The sequence below is a fragment of the Sceloporus occidentalis genome, unplaced genomic scaffold (assembly GCF_023333645.1).
Source record: "Sceloporus occidentalis isolate IW3139 unplaced genomic scaffold, rSceOcc1.0.p SCAF_2, whole genome shotgun sequence".
Classification (NCBI taxonomy): domain Eukaryota; kingdom Metazoa; phylum Chordata; class Lepidosauria; order Squamata; family Phrynosomatidae; genus Sceloporus; species Sceloporus occidentalis.
Window position 1 is genome coordinate 46,950,884 of NW_028316982.1, and position 20,308 is coordinate 46,971,191.

The 20,308-nt window shown below is 41.6% G+C and overlaps 1 protein-coding gene across 4 annotated transcripts in view; it reads left to right on the forward strand.

Moving 5' to 3' along the window:
• The first annotated feature begins 2,089 nt into the window (after positions 1-2,089).
• PIK3CB (phosphatidylinositol-4,5-bisphosphate 3-kinase catalytic subunit beta) overlaps positions 2,090-20,308 on the forward strand; it is a 108,607-nt gene continuing 90,388 nt past the window's right edge. The window contains exon 1 of one of the 4 annotated variants that reach the window (XM_089509262.1): positions 2,090-2,230. The gene's annotated coding sequence lies outside the window, so the exon portion shown is untranslated. Of the gene's footprint in view, positions 2,231-10,042; positions 10,062-19,250; positions 19,310-20,308 lie in introns of those variants that run through there. The other 3 variants (XM_089509264.1, XM_089509263.1, XM_089509260.1) reach the window with 3 other exon arrangements.

Here is a 20,308-nt window from a genome sequence, read left to right on the forward strand (position 1 = left end):
TTCCCAATGCCTACCCTAATAGGGATGTGCCCTCAAAGATGGGAATGCAAACAGCAGACATATTCCGTCCAATTAAAAAGATTGTATGTACAGCGCTGTGTTAATTTACAATGCTTTATAAATAAAGGTTAATAATAATAATAATAATAATAATAATAACAACAACATATTCAACAAGGCAAAACCCTGTCCAAAGCAACACTGTATATATTACAGCAATGTGGAATATGAGAAGCATGAATCAGGGAAAGCTAGTGATAGTATAAAAAAGGAAATGGAACAATAGTAATACTGGGGGTGAGTGAGCTCAAATGGCCAGGAATGGGTCACTTTGCTCCAGAACACACTGCAGAAATAACCCAGTTTCAGATGGCTTTCACTGCCCTGGGAACTGGATTTTTGTGAGACATTTAGCCTTCTCTGTCAGAGAGCTCTGGGGCCCAAGTGTGAAGACAACCTAAATTTCCTTGACTTTGAAAATCTATAGGGACTGCATGGCCAAAAAGCGGGAGGTGCCAGCCTGCAGATAGCCCTCCCTGCCATCTGAACTAAGACCAGGAACAGAAAATGCAGAGCAGAGCTCCACTCCACTCCACTCTGGGGCCACAACAAACTACAATTCCCAGAATTCCACAGCAACGAGCCACGCCACTTAAGAGGGATTATTTCTCCAGTCTGGATGCAGCCTCTATGTCCATTTGCAGTTCAAGGAAGACGTTCCCTTGGACTCCAGCATGCCTCCTTCCTTTGGGAAGCCACGACAGGCTCCTATGTAGGGAGAGGACACTGGGTTGTTCAAGAGGTCTCCTGGTCTGGGCCAGCATCAGGAAAAAGCAGTCCTCCTGCTGCTGCTGCTGCTGCTGCTGTCACGCGCTTCCCTGGGATTGGCTGGCGGAAGGGGAGGGCGGGGGGAGGGAAGCGGTTGCCTGGAAACCCCCCTCCCCTTCAGGCAGGGAAACCCCTGGTCCTCAGCTGGCTGGAGCCCCACTGCCAGGACCCAGCCTCCTCCTCCCTCAGTGGCTTGGAGGCCCAGGAGGAGGCTGCGGGGGAAGCTCTCCCTCCCTCCCTCCCTCCCTCCGCTTGCAAGAGGAGAAGAGGAGGGCAGCTGCTGAGGCCGGGAGCCTGGGACCCCCGCCTCCGCCGCCCAGACAGGTGAGTCAGGACCCTGGGCCTCCCTCCCTCCCTCCCTCCCTCCCTCCTCCTTGGGGGCCTCAGGTGTTGGAGGGGGAGCCTCCATCTCCTCTTGAGCCAGCTTCAAAACTGAGTTGAAGAGCATCCTGTGCAGGGAAGCCTCCAGACCTTACAGGTGAGGGCTTTCCAATGGGATTTCACTTTGTTGCCTGCTGGCTTTTAGTCATTTGGGGAGAATGTCCGCCTCACAGGCAGCTTTATTTCATCTATTTCAATGGAGGCTATGTACAGCCCTGTGCCGATTGACAGCGCTTTATCAATACAACTTAACAACAGCAGTAATAATAATTATTAATAATAATCCCTGCTCAGGTGGCCTCTGTGGACAATCCACTCTGAGACCACTTGAACTGCCCTGAAGCCTGGGAGCTGTAGTGTTTGTGAGACAGAGAGTGCTAGGGCCACAACAAACGGCACTTCCCAGGATTCCCTAGCACTGAGCCAGGGCAGTGGAAGCCTTCCCTCCTCCTGTAGGTCGCTAAAAGGAGTCCCCAGCTTGTTTGGGGCAATGGGTTAAAATACCATTCTATCAAATGAGGGCTATTCCGTGCTTGATTGTAGCCCGAATAAACTTAAACATTCTATACATCTCCGAAGCAAAGAGGAGAGGAAAGGACCAGGAAAAGGGGGAAACTGGAGAGGAGGGTGGGAAGAAAGGCGGCTTAAGCTTACACACTGCACCCCGTTTAGCGCCTCCTTCCGCTGCATACACAGGGCAGTTAAAGCGGGGTCAAACCGGATTTATTCCTGCAGTGCGGATGCAAGCTCTCCCCCCCCCCCTCCCTTCTTGGGCTTCTTCTTTTCCTTTTTTGCCTGGCGGCGCCTGCGCAAAGGAGGCGGGTGTTGTTGGAGGTGAAGCCCAGCCTCCCTCCTTTTGGCAGACTTTTCTTTTCCAGTCCCACTTCCAGGGCTTTGCTTTGGCTCCCTCCCTTCTTTCCATCGATCTTGGGAGGCAGCCCAGATATAGATCTGTTTATCTCCGGCGGCTTCTCCTCCCCAGAGACTGAGAGCATTTCCACAGTCGGCTCGGAACATGGCAGTGAGTTCGTGTCTGTCTTTCTTTCTTGCTTGCTTTCTCTTTCTTTCTTTTCCCTTTGATCTCCGCTGATCAAACTTTTCTAGCTCAAGGCTATGGAATTCTGGGAGTTGGAGTTTGTTGTGGGCCCAGAGCGGAGCTCCGCTCTGGGCCCCACAACATACTCCAACTCCCAGAATTCCATAGCCTTGGGCCAGACCACGAGTTAAAGCGGGGCCAAACCGGGTTATTACTCCAGTGTGGATGCAGCCTCTCCTCTTTGGTCAAGATGGACAAGGTCCCCCTCTCTTTCCCTTTCCTTTCTGCATTGCAACACTGGCTTGCTTACTCAACAGGCTCCCGAGGCAGACGTCTGCTGCCTTCCTTTCTTTCGCTGGTCATGTGAAGTTTAGTCACCTCTCGCTGCTCTCTGGGGAGGTGGGACACTGGGCTGGGGAGCCTTGTTGTCCTCGTTTTTGGGTTGCTTTCTTCTTGAATCATAGAGTCGTAGAGTTGGAAGAGACCTCAAGGGCCATCCAGTCCAACCCCATTCTGCCATGCAGGAACTCTCAATCAAATCACCCCCACTGACAGATGGCCATCCAGCCTCTGTTTAAAGACCTCCAAGGAAGGAGACTCGTGTCTTGTGCCTTCAGGTCAGTCGTTTCCGACTTAGGGAGACCCCCAAAGCCAACCTGTCACAGGGTTTTTCTTGGCAATTTTCTTCAGAGGGGTTTTGACACTGGGGGAGTCTCCATCCTTAGAGGTCAGGGATGCTTTGATTGAGAGTTTCTGCATGGCACAGAGTTGGACCGGATGGCCCTGGTGGTCTCTTCCAACTCTATAAATAAAATCATATGATTCTATGAATTTATTTATATCCCACCTCTCTGGATGGATCGAGGCAGCATACAATGTGAATAAGATACATAGTAAAGAGGTTGGACTGGATGGCCCTTGTGGTCTCTTTCAGTTTGATGATTCTATGATTCTATCCTCTGAGGCTGAAAGAGTGTGACTGTCTCCCCCAACGAGTGGTAGGAAAGAATGGCAACGTAAGAGGCATTAGTAACTTCCATCCCTCTCTTTAGGGGTGCAAAAGAAAATAAAGTCTTATTTTTTGGAGTTTGGGGGTTGTGTGGCCATTGTTTATTCCTGACATTTCACCAGCATCTGTGCATCTGTGGCTGGCTCTTCAGGGAATGAAGATGCCAGTCACAGATGCTGGCAAAACGTCAGGAATAAACTCTTGTGGAACATGGCCACATAGCCCCCCAAACCCACAAAAACTATGGAGGTTGGCCATGAAAGCCTTTGACTTCACAAAATGAAGTCTCCTGATGTTCTTTTTTGACTTCACTCTCCCTTGTTTATTATTATTATTATTGAGTTATGCCAACCGTAAGAACGTGTTGTTTATAAGGTGTCATATAAGTTCCATAAAACTGATTAATTAGATGTGCCCATTTTAACAGTTTTGAAATAATTGTTTGGGCCTGAGAAATCTGGGTCACTCTGTGTGTGTTGTGTGCCTTCGTTTCCAACTTATGGTCCCCCTATGATGGGGTTTTCTTGGCAGGATTTGTTCAGAGGAGGTTTGCTGTTGCCTTCACCTGAGGCTGAGAAAGTATGACTTGCTGAGAAAGTATGGTCACCCAGTAGGTTTCCATGGCCAAGTGAAGATTCAACTCTGGTCTCCAGAGTTGGAGTCCAATATTCAAACTCCTTTGCCATAAAACCTTTTGTTTTGCCCTGTATAAAGTTCTAGAATATCCTGAACAGCGCTCTGAAGATGCCAGCCACAGATGCTGGCAAAACATCAGGAAAAAACTCTTCTAGAACCTGGCCACATAGCCTGAAAACCCCACAAAAAACTATGGATGCCGGCCATGAAAGCCTTTAACTCCACAGCCCTGTTGTTGTTGTTGTTGTTGTTGTGTGCCTTCAAGTCATTTCCAGCTTATGGCAACCCTAAGGTGACCCTATCATGGGGCTTTCTTGGAAAGATTTGTTCAGAGGGGTTTTGCCATTGTTAGGGCTGAGAGAGTGTGACTTGTCCAAGGTCACCCAGTGGGTTTCCATGGCTGATCAGGGATTTGAACCCTGGTCTACAGGGTTCTCACTCTATGACTCACCAGAGTCGTAGTCCAATGCTCAAACTGCTCTTTATGTTGTTGTGTACCACATTGAAATTCTTTTTTAGATATTACGTAACAATTGTCAGAAACCAAATTAATTTTGAAAATGGGCAGGTTAACAGTTATAAATTTCCAAATCGTCACCATGCTGAGCACCTGACCTTTTGTTGACTGACACTTAAGAACAGCTTTCATCTTGAAACTATTTCTCAGTAAAGAACTCTTAAATGAGGAATTAGGGGAGATTGCTTGGATCAATTACAGTCTGTGTTTCCATGACCCCCAAGATCTCAGCTTCAAATAAAACAATTCCAATTCTGAAAAGTTCTGTATGGTATCTCTGACTTTGCTGTCTTGCTGGTTTACAGCTCAGTGGTGTCTCAGTAGTGCATCCTCAGGACAGGAAAATATACAGATCATTTTGAGCAGATTGCTTTTGAAATTTTGCCAAGAGCTATAGGTTGGCCATCTCTGGTTTAAGAGAAAGCAAAGTAGTAAACATGGGTAGGCCATAGCACCTGCTTGACACCCAGTAAATAGTATTTTTCAGGGAAATTCTTCAGTATTTTGAATTTGATTGATCACATATTTCTGTTAATGGAGAAGCTATTGCTATAAATTGTTGAGGAGAAAAAGAGTTCTCTCTTCATGTGTAAAAAGGAGCCACACTGGCATAATTCTGCAGGAGGTGTCATCTATAGTGAAAAGCTCTGTCTAGAGACTTGGAAAACGGTGAGAAATTAAAGCCCTGCATGGGCTGGCCCCTCTTTATTTAACTGATCTTCTCTCTCCCTACATTACTACTCGCACTCTCTGCTCTGGTAGCCAAAGTCTCCTCTCTCAACTGAGGATTTTCTCTGCCCCGTCCCAGATCCGTCCCTTCTCTCTTGCTGCCCCTCATTCCTGGAACCTTCTTCCTCTGCATGCACGGCTCATCACTTCCCTAACCAGCTTTAAGGCTGAGCTGAAAACCATTTTGTTTAGGGAAGCATTCTCTGGGAATTTGTGATTGTCATCTGGCTGTCTGATAATGTTTGATGTGATGTGATCTTCTTCTATATTTGATGTTTTTAATTTGTCTTTTCTTTTCTACATGGTAATTTTATCTATTCCTTATTTAACTGTTATTATCTTAGAGTGTACGCCGTGGGCAGGCTTTTATATACTCCTTAATTTTACCGACTTTGTACAGCGCTGTGTATAATTACAGCGCTCTAGAAATAAAGTTTAATAATAATAATAAAACGTGCTAAAGAATAAATGGCAGTTAATTCTTTCTAAATGTGATATCTGCATCCATGCTGTCACTTGGAAATTTGGTTATTACTTATCATATTGGGATGAAGGAGAATGCCAATGAATACCAGTTCTTGTAAGCTACATTTCAATGGAAGGAACTGGCAAAGCTGCCTCTGAGAATTCCTTGTCTAAAAAACTCTTATGAAATTCATGAGGGTGTCATAAGTTCACAGATGATTTGAACACCCCCACACACAAATGGTTAAAAATTAAACACCACAGATGTTTGTGTAAATCCAGAAAACATCACAGTTGAATGTGAAGTTGAAGGCTTTCACGGCCGGAATCCATAGGTTTTTTTTTTTTTGGGGGGGGGGGGTGTCGGACTATATGGCCGTGTTCTGGAACAGTTTATTCCTGATGTTTCGCCAGCATATGTGGTTGGCATCTTCAGATCTTCAGGTCAGGAATAAACTCTTCCAGAACACGGCCATATAGCCTGAAAACCAGTTGAATATTCCAGAAGCCATATTAGTCTGTTGCAACAGAAATAGCAATGAAACTGGTGTATGTCTCCTTTGTTAGTCTTTAAATCTGTTGTGTTTTAAGGTTTTGTGGGGTAGAACCCACTTTGTTAAGATTGGTGGATATGCTTAAAGTTATATCCACACAATTTCAGTGCAACAGAGGGGAAGAAATGGATAAGAGGATGGATATCATGAGGAACAGTGTGTGACTCCCTGGAAATCTGATGAATGCAGAGAAGAGCATGCACACAGGGGGTGAGGCACAGCAATGCAAGAAAGAGGTGTGGCCCATTACTATGCAGAGACAGTTGAAGATGAAATGCATGATAGGAACAGATAAAGGTTAAGAATTACAGCTACATATTAATGTAATCACTATGTCTTGATCATGTTTCTGTGCTGTGGGAGGGCTAGAGGTAATTTAATTTGGGGGCTTTAACTTTAGAGCTGAACTCACTGTGAGGTTTTGACATGTGTGTGTCTGTTTTGACTTGGGAACAAATCAGTTTGAAGTCTGTGCTGGTAATTATTAATAATTTCAAAGGGACTGGGTGAACGGAGCCTCGACAGAAGTAGAGCTGGCTATTCTCAATATTTTGTATGATTTCTATTGGTGAACCTACCAGTAATAGCTTTCCAAAAGCAATAGCTGATCACTCCTGACTAAATGGTAATATTTCATCATGGTTCAGCATAGTTAGTGGATATCCAGTTTATGGGCTCTGATTGTTAAGCAACACATAGCAGTGAACTGTGGGTGAGCACTTCATAAACAAGTGGGGGGGGGGGGGAAGGGTCAAGAAATAATCCAAAATAAACTTTTGTCAGTTGCTAAACAAGCCAGATAAACAATTCTGAATCTGTAGCTGGCTAAATATGAAAGCATGAGTACTGGTTTACACAAGTGGTAAAAATCAGGCAAAGTGGATCCCAGTGTATTCCCTTCTCAGTTGACTGAGAGGACAAGAAGGGAGCATGGGCACTTGAAGCTTCACAAGGGCTCCTTTCTGCCATGCAGAAGCCACTTAGCCATGGTTTAGTGTTGCATGTAAACTTTCCCACAGGGAGTGGCTGAAGCCCAGAGAGAGGTGGAAAACTAGCTGAAGGCTGGTTCTCCACCTCTCCTTGAAGTATAGGTGTTTTTCTAGAATACTGATTTGTGATCATAGGTCTGCTGCCTTTCAGTAAAGTATATACATTGTTTGCATCTACTTTTATATATTTCTAAATAAGTTAAATATTACAAATGTTAGTCTTCAGTGCCCTCCTTGCCAAAAGAAATCAGGGCTGAGTAGTCCTGTCTCTAGAACCCTCAATATGGTCCAAAACACACTGCAGAAATAATCCAGTTTGAGACCACTTTAATTGCCCAGACTGAGTGTTAGGGAATTCTAGGAACTGTAGTTTTGTGAGACATTTAGCCTTCTCTGTCAGAGAGTTCTGGTGTCACAATAAACTACAGTTCTCAGGATCTCCCAGCACTGAGGCAGGGCAGGTAAAGTGATCTCAGATTGGGTTATTTATGCAGTGTGTTTTGGACATATGTTGAGAAATGAGAAGACTGTCAAAGCTTATTAGTAATTTCTTCAGATAGTGGCCTAATAAACAGCTCAGTGGAGAAACTGGAGCGTGTCCAAAGGAGGGTAACTAAAATAGTGAAGGGTCTGGAAACCATGCCCTATGAGGAATGCCTTAAGGAGCTGGGTATGTTTATCCTGGAGAAGAAAAGGTTAAGAGGTGATATGATAGCCCTGTTTAAATATTTGAAGGGATGTCATATTGAAGAGGGAGCAAGCATGTTTTCTGCTGCTTCAGAGACTAGAACGTGGAACAATGGATGCAAACTGCAGAAAAAGAGATTCCACCTCAACATTAGGTGGAACTTCCTGACAGTAAGGGCTGTTCGACAGTGGAACACATTCCCTCAGAGTGTAATGGAGTCTCCTTCCTTAGAGGTCTTCAAACAGAGGCTAGATGGCCATCTGTCAGGGATGCTTTGATTTAGATTTCCTGTATGGCAGGGGGTTGGACTGGATGGCACTTGAGGTCTCTTCCAACTCTATGATTCTATGATTACATGTGGACAGATCAGCAGTAAGTTAGAATATTCTAATGTTGTCTAAATCCAATATAGACTATTGAAATGAGATGGTAAACTCTGAGTCTGTAAGCGCCTGATAAACATGTTGTTCAGTACTGGGGTCACTTTGTAACGGAAATATTTTTGACAGAAACCACTGAAGATCCAGACATCTGTGGCATCAAAACAATCTTAAGAAAAAGGAATTCTGTTGAAACAAATTGGACTGGTTATATTTTCTTTAACATGTGATTGTTCTCCATATTTCAATAATTTGTCTTTCTTTCTTTTTTAATCTTAAAACACCAAACTGACCTGTTATGTGTGTGTTACAATAGAAGGTAAGACTGCTTCTGTATTACAGTGTAGAGATGGGAATCATATGACCCTCCATATGTTGTTTGACAGCAACTAAATCCTTCACCACTGCTTATGCTGGCAAGGGCTGCTGGGAGCTGCAGTCCAACAATGTGGGGAGCCACCCTTGCTATACAGACTGAAATTGTTCAGTTTGCTGTTTGCAGCTTTGAAATACATAATAGTCAAAATTCATGGTATGCTCAGAGTATCCTATTTGCTTCGTAAATTTAACCATCCCTACTTCAGATGCTGTAGGCTTTATTTTAAGGAAAGGTACTGGTAAAAACCACCTCTGAGTATTCCTTGCCCAAGAAAACCATATGAAATTCATGGGGTCATGTAAGGATACAGGTGACTTGAAGACACAGATACAACTGAAGTCTGTAACAAGGGATTGTCAGACAGCATGGACTATGTTGCTTATTATTCAAAGGAATTTTTGAAAGGTCAGGGTTGCCCTCTAGGAAGCAAGAGACTCATTACTCAGTTCTGAATTGTACTGGTACTATATCAACATTTGGTAGTGGTAGTTGGAGATGTAATAAAGTACAGTAGTTAAATGTAACTTTTAAAAAAGAAGATAAAATGGCCAACAGAATATTGCATAGTTTTATTTTGGGGAGTTTTGAGGGGAGTGTCATTTTCCTGCATGAGTGAACTTTTGTTGAAACAGGTGTGCATATAATTGTTGAATGACCTGTACAGAACAATGCAAGTTCGTAGACAGCAGGATGCAATTATAGCAGCTGGCTGGGGAGTTCCTGATGCTATTCTTTTGCATTGTCATAGAACCAAGCCCATTAGAGATGGTAGGAAGAACAAAATGCTAGTTTCCTTTCCTTGGAGACCTATTTCAAAGGAAGTGTGAGAATTGTGGACCCTCCAGATGTGTTTTAGACTGCAGTGGCCAACAGACTTAGTGAACAGAATGAAGAAAGCTGAGAGGTGCAGTTCAGTAATAAATGGAGGGCTGCAAAATCCTGACTCGCATTTTAGAGTTTTGAGTTTGTAGGGCCACTCATAGCATTATCATAGAGTAGAGAAAGGGACAGTCTGGGCCTGAGAAATGTAGATGGTCTAAAGAAAAATGGCCTAAATACCCTGAGGGCACCAGATCTAGTATGATCCTGGAAACTAAGCAGGGTTGGACTAGTTAGAGCTTGTATGAAGGACCACCAAGGAATACCAGGTGTTTCAGGCTGTATTACAGAGGAGGGCAATGGCAAACCACCTCTGATTGCTCCTAAGAAAACCTTATGGAATCCATGGGGGTCATCATATGTTGATGTGCAACTTGAAGGCCTGCACATGCGCACACTGAAGAAAAATCCACAGTCAACATCCAAGTCATTCCTCAGCCCAGTCAAATCATTGTATATAAACTTTTTGAATCCCACTGAAGTTGTTAGTTGCTAGTGCAAGTAAATTTCTGAAGAGACAGCAGGTTTTTTTAATTTGTTTTATTTTCTCTGTAGATCAAGTCTCACGTTGCTATTTAAACTATGGGGAAGGTAAGCATTCATTAATGTGTGTATAATGGACTTGTTAGATTCTAATTATTGGAACTAAATGAAAGTAAACCCAAATAATCCAGTCAAATTTTATTTTGAATTGATCTATAAACTTGGTCTAAATTTTAACTATGCTGAGTTAATTTGGGAGTCCAATAATTTTGACCATTTTTATAGCACATTTTTGTGGCAATGCTCTTTACAACATCCCTAAAATAACACAATAGTATTATTTCCATACTGCAAGAGCAGGACTGAGAAACTACATCTGCATGCATGATAAGCTTGAGTTCCTGAGAATTCTAGCTTGATATGAATGGACTATTTGCTAATGTATGCAGCTTAAATGCTCTCACTTGTCACCTACTGTGAGCAAGAGTGGCTTAAGTAACCAAGAATTAAAAGCTTAACGTTATATCTGAATTGAGGCTCCTGGCTTGTTACCAATACTCTAGTTATAAACCAGAAGAAACCTTGGAAGAAATCAAATGGGAGTGTTTGGGCTGCATATGCAAATACACAATCCATTCCAGTAAACTAGAAGACTGGCTAATTGTAAGTGAACATGGCCAGGTGCTTGGCTAAGGTTCCCTTTAAAACCCTATACATGTTCATTTAAAACATTATCCTACATTTCTGTCTCAAAGAAAGACCTACAGTGTGGGTACAATTAGATGAAAGGGAAATGATAGTGCCAGTTCATTCTGCTTTGGTCAGACCTCATTTGTAGAAATAAAGAAAGAAACCCTGCATGTATACACACTGCATAGTTATAATAGTTTGATACCACTCCAAAACTCCATTCTACAGAATCTTCAGATTTTGTAGTTTGGCAATGCTTAGAATTTTCTAGTCCACATTCCTGAACTACATCATTAGAGCCTGCTGGATAGAAAATTCAAAGTATTTGAAACCACAAATCCCAGGATTGCATGGCAGTTGAAGTTGGATCAAAGTGGTGTGAGCGTGTAGTGTGGATACAACTGCAGTAGAATAGAATTACAGTATTCTATAAAATAAATGAATGTGCTACCTAAACTTAGACAGATAGATGATCTGAGAAGTTTCTTTGAGTAAAGAACTTTACAGTCTGGATTGTTGTTGTTGTTGTTTGCTTTCAAGTCTTTTCTACCTTATGGTATCCTGAAGGGGTTTTCTGGAGCTGAGAGTGTGTGACACACCTGAGGTCTCCCAGCTGGTTTCTATTGCCGAGTGGGGATTCAAACCCTGATCTCAAAGAGTTGTAGTGCTCTACAACTGTGCTGACTTTCACACACTCTGGACAAAGTCTGTGACTGCTCTTTCTCTATCAAGAAAGTGTTTAGGAGCAGAGCCTGTCCTGCTGAGTGAACAATCTGCTGAGGTTCATATGAAAAAGTTGGTCCCTTGGGATTATTAATCCTTAGACTGTTTGCAGCCTTGAAGATTAACAAACAATTCAATGTGCGCCTAGGAATAGCTTGGGGGGCAATGTAATTTATTAATCTAATCTACATTGCCAGGTTATTGTGAGAGAAAAATTGGAGAGAGATGGAGAAGAATCATAATGCTGGCTTGATCTTCTTGGGAACAAAAGCAGGTTATAAATGTGATGAATACAGATAAATTTCACATAAGGGCTCATACTTAAAGTTTAAAGGCAGTCTAATTACCATATATACTTGACTATAAGTTGGTCTCATGTATAAGATGAGGGCAGGTTTTGGGGCTAAAATGAGGGATTTTGATATAGCCTATGGAGAAGTCGAGGGTAAAATTTAAGGGCATGTAACAAAGGATGTAAAGGATGATGCAAAGGAAAACAATGTCAAAGAACATACAAAATTCCAGCAGATATTAACTGTTTGTGCTCATACTAAAGACTGTATGGATGAGATAATGGAGGAGGGTCAGTGCTTCCAGGACAGATTATGTTCTTGCCTTTCACCATGGTATGGTTCCTTTTTAAAGTAACTATGGCGGGTTACAGACCGCCCATTTGGGGCAGGCTGCACCCGCCCCTTTCCCCAGTGTATCGGGGCCTCAGCTGCCAGAACGGCAGCTGCTGAGGCGCCGATCCGCCGCTTTTCAGGCTGCGGGGAAGCGGCAAAAGGCCCCTTCCCCGCAGCCTGAAAAGGGGTGTCCTTGGGGCTTCAAGCCCCAAGGACACCCCGTGGTGGCGGGGAGAAGGAGAAAGGGGCCGCTTGGCCCCTTTCTCCCTTGCTTCACTGGGCGCAGCTGTCTGAAGGCTGCGCCCAGTGATGCAAAGCGGCGCCGCAAACCAGGAAGGAGCTCCGAAACGGAGCTCCTTCCTGGCCCGTGGAAAGGGCGCACTAACCGACCACATCACGTCCGCCCCGTATAGAGGCGGCGCGGTCGTGACGTCGTCATGGCGGCCCTCATGTGGAAGGGGAGCCACTATTTTGTACGGACTCAGTCCGTACTAGGGTTAGGGGGGTGCGGAAGCACCGCACCTTCCTAACCCTAGTATGGACTGACTCCGTACTTTAATGGCGGTGTGTAACCCGCCTATGAAAGTATAGTATTTATATTGACCCATGGATAAGTCAACACAGGTTTAAGGGGTAAATTTTTGACTAAAATTTTTAGACTTATACATGAGTATATACAGAAGACAGTACATTACAGTAGTCCAGTTTGGATATTGCCAAGGTGCATTTGACTGTGGTAAGATTAATTTCTCTAAGAAAAAGTGCAAGTCTTATTCTTTGCAAAAGCACATTGTCCCCAACAGCAACCTAGTTTTCTAGCAGGACTCTTTGCAGAACGACACTGTGTTCCAAGACGAATTAATCTTGTGACACAAGGAGGCGTCACTCCTAGTTGCGTTTGTTGGCATTTAGCAGAATCAGTTTCTTAAGAAATGGCTAAGCTATTTTTTAAAAAAAAGCAGATTCTTTTAATTGTCCATCTATAATTATGCTCAGTGTTTGAGAAGTTACAGTTGCACTTTCAGTCAAGAAACAAATGTTTTGTTATACAAATCAGATACATTGAAACTGATAGTAACAAGGATTGCCAACACCCTATCCATAAATGGCACGAGAGTGCCAAATCAGGACATTGCTACTTTTGTGCCATTCTTTCAAAGCAAATGTTGCTTTTATTTGTGCAGTTGATAAATGTTTGATACACGTTTCTAGAACTGTTCAGCTACTATGCATCCAGTGAGTGTTACTCAAAAGTCCAAAGGCTATTGAGAGTTCCTTACACAGTTAAATTGTTAAGAGTTTCTCACTGACTTTAAAATCCAGAACTCCCCCTCCTCCTTTTTACTTGATCACTTCAGTTATGCAATCCCTTTGCATTCAGAAGACAACCAAATGTGGTTATAACACCACCCACTACTTGCCTACTGCTTTTGTGATGTGCAGATTGGTCATAAATTGCAACACTTATAGGTTGTAGGGCAGCTTAAGACCAGGCAGCTGAGTGCTAAAAGTAAAGTGGAGCAGTCCATTACAGCCTCCCCCCCATTACTAATGAATTGATGTGATTTGGAATGTCACCACCTTGTCATAAATTTCTGGATGCCCCTCACACCTCATAATGAAGAAGATATGCAATAGACAGTTTCCAGACTTGGGTTGTATTTGCTCTTTGTGCATGCATTTGGCAACAGTAACAGTCTGCTGTATATTGTACTTAACACTAGTGTTAATCATCTGGACGAACCCAGCAATTGTGAAGTGCCTCTGTATTAACTGTGTTGGAGCTGATAGTCTCTCAGTTCTGTTTTCTCATCTTCGTCTGATTTCTCAGAAATTAAAATTTTATTTATAAACTGTGTCCGCCTGCATAATTAATAGCCAGCAATATTTTGGATGTTTCTGATGACTTCAGTGTAGTTACACTGGTTGTCCAGGGATACATGATGCCCCTGAAAAAGCAAGCAAAACCAGTCTTTTATTTTAATTGTTATTGCTGCTGATTTACCAGGAGGTCATTTAGGTTCTGATCCTAAAAAGATCCAGATACTGTCATTTGTGGATCTGGCCTAATCTGGTAATCTTGATTCTACCTTTCACTGTTCACCTTTATTGAAATACAGTCGACTTCCCATTTTTGAGGGGGATCAGTTACAGCCCCCACTCTGCCAAAATGGAAACTCACATGTATTCAAGCCCCCTAAGCTTGAATGGGGCGTGCCCCCACAAGCATGTGCAGGGCGCACGTCATGGGGGTGCACCCCATTGGTGTTAATGGAGGTCGCCCCTCCGTGTATAAGCAAGAACACAGACCTCAAGTCCACAAAGAAGTAGGGAAGACTTTACCTCCAACTAACTATCATTTTGCACACCTACACCACTATAATGTGAATTATTAGGAAGCCAAATATGGGAGTCCCACAGCCTGTGGGCTGTATTTGTCCTGATGGTTCTATTCTTCAGAAGAGGAGGCTGCACAGAGCATTCCAGGGAGAGAAAGTGGTGGGGTGTGTGGGAGCGGAAGGGTAGTGTTAGAATCTGAAGAGAAATATCACATGGTCTAAAGAACAGATATCACATGGTCTAAAGAACAGAAGTGGTCCACTGCTGCATTTTTGGCAACTGGATAGATGTGAAATGCCTGGTGAGTCAAGCCTTACTGCATGAGATAACAATAGTACAATTGCCCCTCCCGATTCACAGTCTTCTGTGGACAGCAAGCTGGGAGGGACATAATGGTGCGTGTGCAGTGCCATGCATGGGAGCGTGCCCCCATTGTAATCAAGGAGGCTCCAATATTGGCATTTTTCCTAATTTGCAGGCTGGCCCAGAACAAATCCCCCGTGAATCAGACGGGATGACTGTATTAAAGTTCTACTCAAAGAAACTAAGAGGAAGATCCAGATATTTGCACTGATGAAAGAAGAAGATCTGGATATATTTGGCCTGAAATGGAACTGATCCATTCAAGTGGAAATGTGAGATAACTGATACTGTGGCATTGGATGATGGGGAAATATCCTCTGGAGAGAGATAGCTAAGGGACAGGGGGAAGTCATAAATTCACCCAGGCGAATTCTGCAGATAGTGAATTGAAAGTACCAAGAACTGAGCTGTGTAAATTTCCAAAGGGACTCAATATAGAGGGGAGCAGGCTCAACTAAATTACCCTTTTAACTTGTCACAGTGTTTGCAATTATAGTAGTAGTTATTTTTTAAAAAATTCGTTAACTTAGTGTTACATTGATTTGTAATTATGTCCATATGCAATATTGCTACAGAAGATTATAACATTAGCGTACCACGTATACAAATTAGGGGCCAGAATAGAAGGAATCTAACTATTTCCATCTGTTGTAAAAAGAGACACGGAGAATTCAAAATTTTGCTGTGGAATTTTTTTTAAAAAAACAACATATTTCAGATATCTCCATAAAGGCCAACATAAAAGGGAAGTTTGGAATTACTCATAAAATAACTCTCATATTCAAATTATATGCAGCACAATTATAATAATATTTTGACTGTTTCTTTTCCTATTACACTTATCTAAAATTATCTCCAGCCTTGTTAATATAAAAACTGTTTACTTCCTCTCTGCTTTTGTTTTCCACCAAGGGATCTGTGTGTATTACCTAAGGATGGAGGAAGTTCTGCTGGATTTTACATTTTAAAAATGGGGAATCAATGTTCTATAGTGAGGCCTAGCGGCAGCCTGAAACCATTATAGAAACTAAGGACCCAAATTTAAGTGTCTGCAGTCTCTTTGCATATTCATTTCTAAGATTGACTGCATGCAAATTTCATGGCTTCATTATCAGTTATACACCCCCACACCTTGCTCTTTGCTTTATTCATCATTTGCCTGATGGAGCAGTCTGGTGAATTTAGACCTTGTGATTATTCATTTGGTCTGATAAAGTGTATTGCTCTAATAAGCCAACTGTTGCTCTTTTTAGACCTAAATGAGGAAATAGAATAGCCCCATTTCCCTTTAGCCAAGATGCATTGATGTGTCTTTGAACAGTTATAACATTACTTATAATAGTATCTCAAAATATATTTTTTAAAAAATTCTAAGTACAGGATTTTATTCACCTGCTTCCCTTGTATCAGTAGAAGATTTTGGGAGTAATTTTTAGGAAGTATCTACAAGCTATAAGCAATGTAAAAATAGTAATGATACAGGCTTATGATAAACACACACACACATGCATGTATGTATTTGTTGTCCTTGTTTTGTTTGTTTTTCTTTTCTTTTCTTTCTTTCTTTTTGCATATCCCTGAAGAAGAATTCACAGTATCTATAAGACAAAATTTATTTGGCTATTTAAGCTTTAAAAAAACCCCACTTCTAGCATCCTGAGATACTTCTCCATCTTCTCTTGTGGAATTACTCTGAGACAACAGACCCCAGAATTCCATATGATGATGTCAATAACAGTGGTATAAAGCTACTGTGATTTGGCCCTGTAGACAGGATTGCTAGGAAAGCTATTGTGTACAAGTTCTTTCCTGAAAGTTCTGAGAGATATGTTTAGAATAAGAGATTCAATCTCAGAGTTATATTGTTGTGGTGTGGTGTGCTCTTACCTTAAATGTGTGGAGCATCTAGAGCCTCCACTGACAGTTGCAATCTATTTTTAATTAGTTTTGGGAATGTTTAGCTTGGCTTTGAGGTGAGGTAACACATGCAAAAAGGGTTGTGGGGGAGGCACAGACCCCGATCCTCTGGAGTCCTAATCCCCCTCTTAAATCACTAAACCACAGTAGCTCTATCACAGAATTAGACCAGGAACTTTTTTTAAAATGTAGACTTCAGCAAAAGCTCATACTACCCAAGCATAGCTAAAATAATACAATGGATCCTTGGTATCTAATGGGATTTGGTTCAAGACTCCCCTGTGGATACCAAAATCTGTAGCATAGTAAAATAGTGTCCCTTACATAAGATAGCAAAATCAAGGTTTTGGAATTTACATCTTTTAAAAATATTTTCGAGCAATGAATGGTTGATTCCACAAATAAAGAATCCATGGATATGCAGGGCTGCCTGCATATGTTCTGATTTTACAACCATAAATTTGTCACTTGGGAAAGGAAAATGACAAAAATCCACAAGAAACAGCTTATATGACATCAGTTGTCATAAATTATCTAATATTCCCTTTACCAGTTTCCAAAATGATAGACTGAGTCCCAGTCCTGGGAGAAGAGTGGGATACAAATAAATATAATAGACAGACAGACAGACAGACAGACAGACAGATTGCTAGCAGGCCACTCACAAAGAGGTATACTGCATAGGGATACATTTGGGTGATGTGATTCATCATGAGTCTGATTTCTCTCTCTTGCCTCAAGTGCAATCAAAGTAGACTAGTTTGCAATATACAGTGCTACCTCGGGTTACGAAATTAATTCGTTCCGCGGCGCCGTTCGTAACCCGAAAAGGCTTTCCGTTAGCGCTGGAAAGCCGCTAGCCGCTAGCCGCGCTTTGAATTTCGCGCCGAAACGCGCCGAAATGAATTTCGTAACCCGAAAAATCTTTCGTTACCCGGAACAGTTTTTTCCAATCTAACTTTTTCGTACCCCGGAAATTTCGTAACGCGATCAATTCGTATCCCGGGGTACCACTGTAGTAGGTCAGCCTTAACCAACCTGGTGCTATCCAGATGTTTTGGATTTCAGCTCCTGTCATATTCAGTAGCATGGAATGTTCTTTCTTCAGTGACAGGCATCTTGAACTGACATGTTGATTAAGCTATCAACATGCCACAACCATAAGATCTTTCCTAGTTCAACATTGCCAATTTACTACAAATAGGCCTCAAACCCCACAGTTTTATGCTTTGACTTTGAGACAATAGGAAGACCATTTTTATTATAGCTTTAATAACACATCAACATTACTTTTCTAATCTTTTCAGAATTATTTTCCTAATTTTTATGAGTTCTAACTTGCTTTTAAATTTTGTTTTAAGAAACTGAAGTGTATCTCAGCAGAAACACTCTATTTGGAAATGTGTCAGCTGTTGCCAAGATAGAGGTGTTTTCTGACCTTTCTGCAGTGCTGCAGTGTTGTCTGACAGCTTAATCCCAAATTACTACGGCCTAATGATGCCAGGAAAAAAAGATTCTTTGTATTTGTCATCACCTCTTGAAAATAAAGAATCAACCTCACTGTTTTGCAGTCTTGTGTTAGGGGGTTCCCTTCAATCACCCTTCCTTTCATACTGCTTTTCTTTTTGCTAATGCCATGAAATCACCAACTATGGCTAGTTATATGAAGTGAGTGAAGAATAGCAAAGCAGTGCAGGACTACCTGTAGCTTCCATGTAAGCCCTATGTGTGAGCTGAGCAAGCTGGTACTGACAATCTCTACTAACCATCGAAAATGATAATTGCACTTTCATCTTCTCCTCCCTCTGACTCATGTTTGAGTTACACCATTTCCTGAAACCACAGCATCCACCTCTTTTCAATGTTTGTGATTCCCTTTCTCAGTACAGAGGCTGGAAGATAATAACTATGGAACCATCCAGTGCAGGACGGAAAGCTTACCATAGTACAATTTTCTGTGCCCATGATTCTTCTCTTTGCTTATTTATGGTAGCATGATTTGATCAGTGGCTGATGTTGCACAGAAATCTGTCCCATGCTCACTCCCTTCATTTTAAGCATCATCTGAACATATTTTTCCTCTGTGTTGTCTTTATAGATAATGGGAGAAAAACTGATCAGATCACACTTTTTATACAGTAGTAGTAAAAACTAATCAGAGTTGCAATTCTCTCTTTTGCCTCTGTGTTTCATTTTATCTCATTCCATCTTTTCTACATGCCCTAAAGAATTTCAGTAAACATCATGGCCTCCTCTTTCCATTGGCAGATTTCTTTCTTCTCAAAAACAGTAGTGTTTTCAATGCCATATGTTGTTGCTAGTTGTAAGAAATCTTACTGTGTGCATACAAGCTGTGATCTGGATTTTCTGGAAATAGGAGAAGACTTTATAGTGCTCCCAATCATGTTTTCTGATGTAGCACTTTTGGTTTAAAAGTTATATTCAAACACGTTCAAAACTTTATGTGGGAATTATTTAAATGGAATGTTTGTAATAATGTGGAAGAGAATAGGATTGGCTATCTAACAAAAATGACTGCACCTCCAAGAATACTTATATATATATATATATACCTAAAGAACATGGTTAATGGTACATCTGATATCAACCATTTATCTTTCTTTTTAAAGGTATAATTGCAAGATTGGTTTGTAGCTGAAGGTTACACCATAGTTTCCTGGTTCAAATGCAACTACAGTGAGTAACTATGGCTTAATATTCTGAATTTTTTAACTTTACTATACATACAAAAAGGGATGAGGGAAGAATCAAGTACATTACTCATTCTTGGTCTGCTAAATGTGGTCTCATAAATTCCTTTGTTATGTCTGAACTGGGCCAAAATGGTGTCTGAGGTACTTAAGAACATGTAAAGTTGGGGTCATGGAAATTGTAGAATTTATATTTCTGTTCATGTGTGTTGCCATTGTCTTGGTTTGAAAAAACAATATGATACTATTGCAACAACACAGAAATAAGTCTTGCTACAGTAACAAAATACTTCCAGGATGAACATGCAGTGAATACAGTTAAAACACTGCAGGTTCAATAAGCCTGCCACTGTACTTTGAGAGATGACTGAACTCACTTATTGAAACAGAATTATGCTTCTCTTAAATGTTAGTGACAGTGACAACACCAGCAGTATGTATTTAATTGCAATGACTTGAATGACTCTTTTGTCTCACAAGTCAAGGATTGAATGTCAAAAACTCTTCAAGTGCTTCAGGTTAGTTTCAGGGTGAATTTCATTATTTGTACAATAGCTTCTGTTAAGAATTGCATTTGTGGATAGAGTAATTATCTGTTTAATGTTCACAGATGTCAATTGTTTGTGTACTCTGGGTTCTTAAAATAGCAAAAGTATATTCAAATATGTTTTTAAGGAAAACCATCACTAGCATATGGTGAAACAATTTTTCTTTTCCTCCCCACCCATCCTTTTGAATGTCATAGATTGTTGTGTCCTTACTGTGTGAGTAATGTACGTTGCTACTTGAATTGTTATTGTTAATTGCCAAACGATCTTCAATTTATAGTAATCCTATGAATGAGAGACCTCCAAGTCACCTTGTTGTCTATAGACCTGCTCAGGTTTTGCAAGTTCAGGGCTACGGCTTCCTTAATGGAATCTATTCACCTCTAATACAGTCTTCTTCTTTTCCTACTACTTTTTGCCTTACCAAGCATTATTGT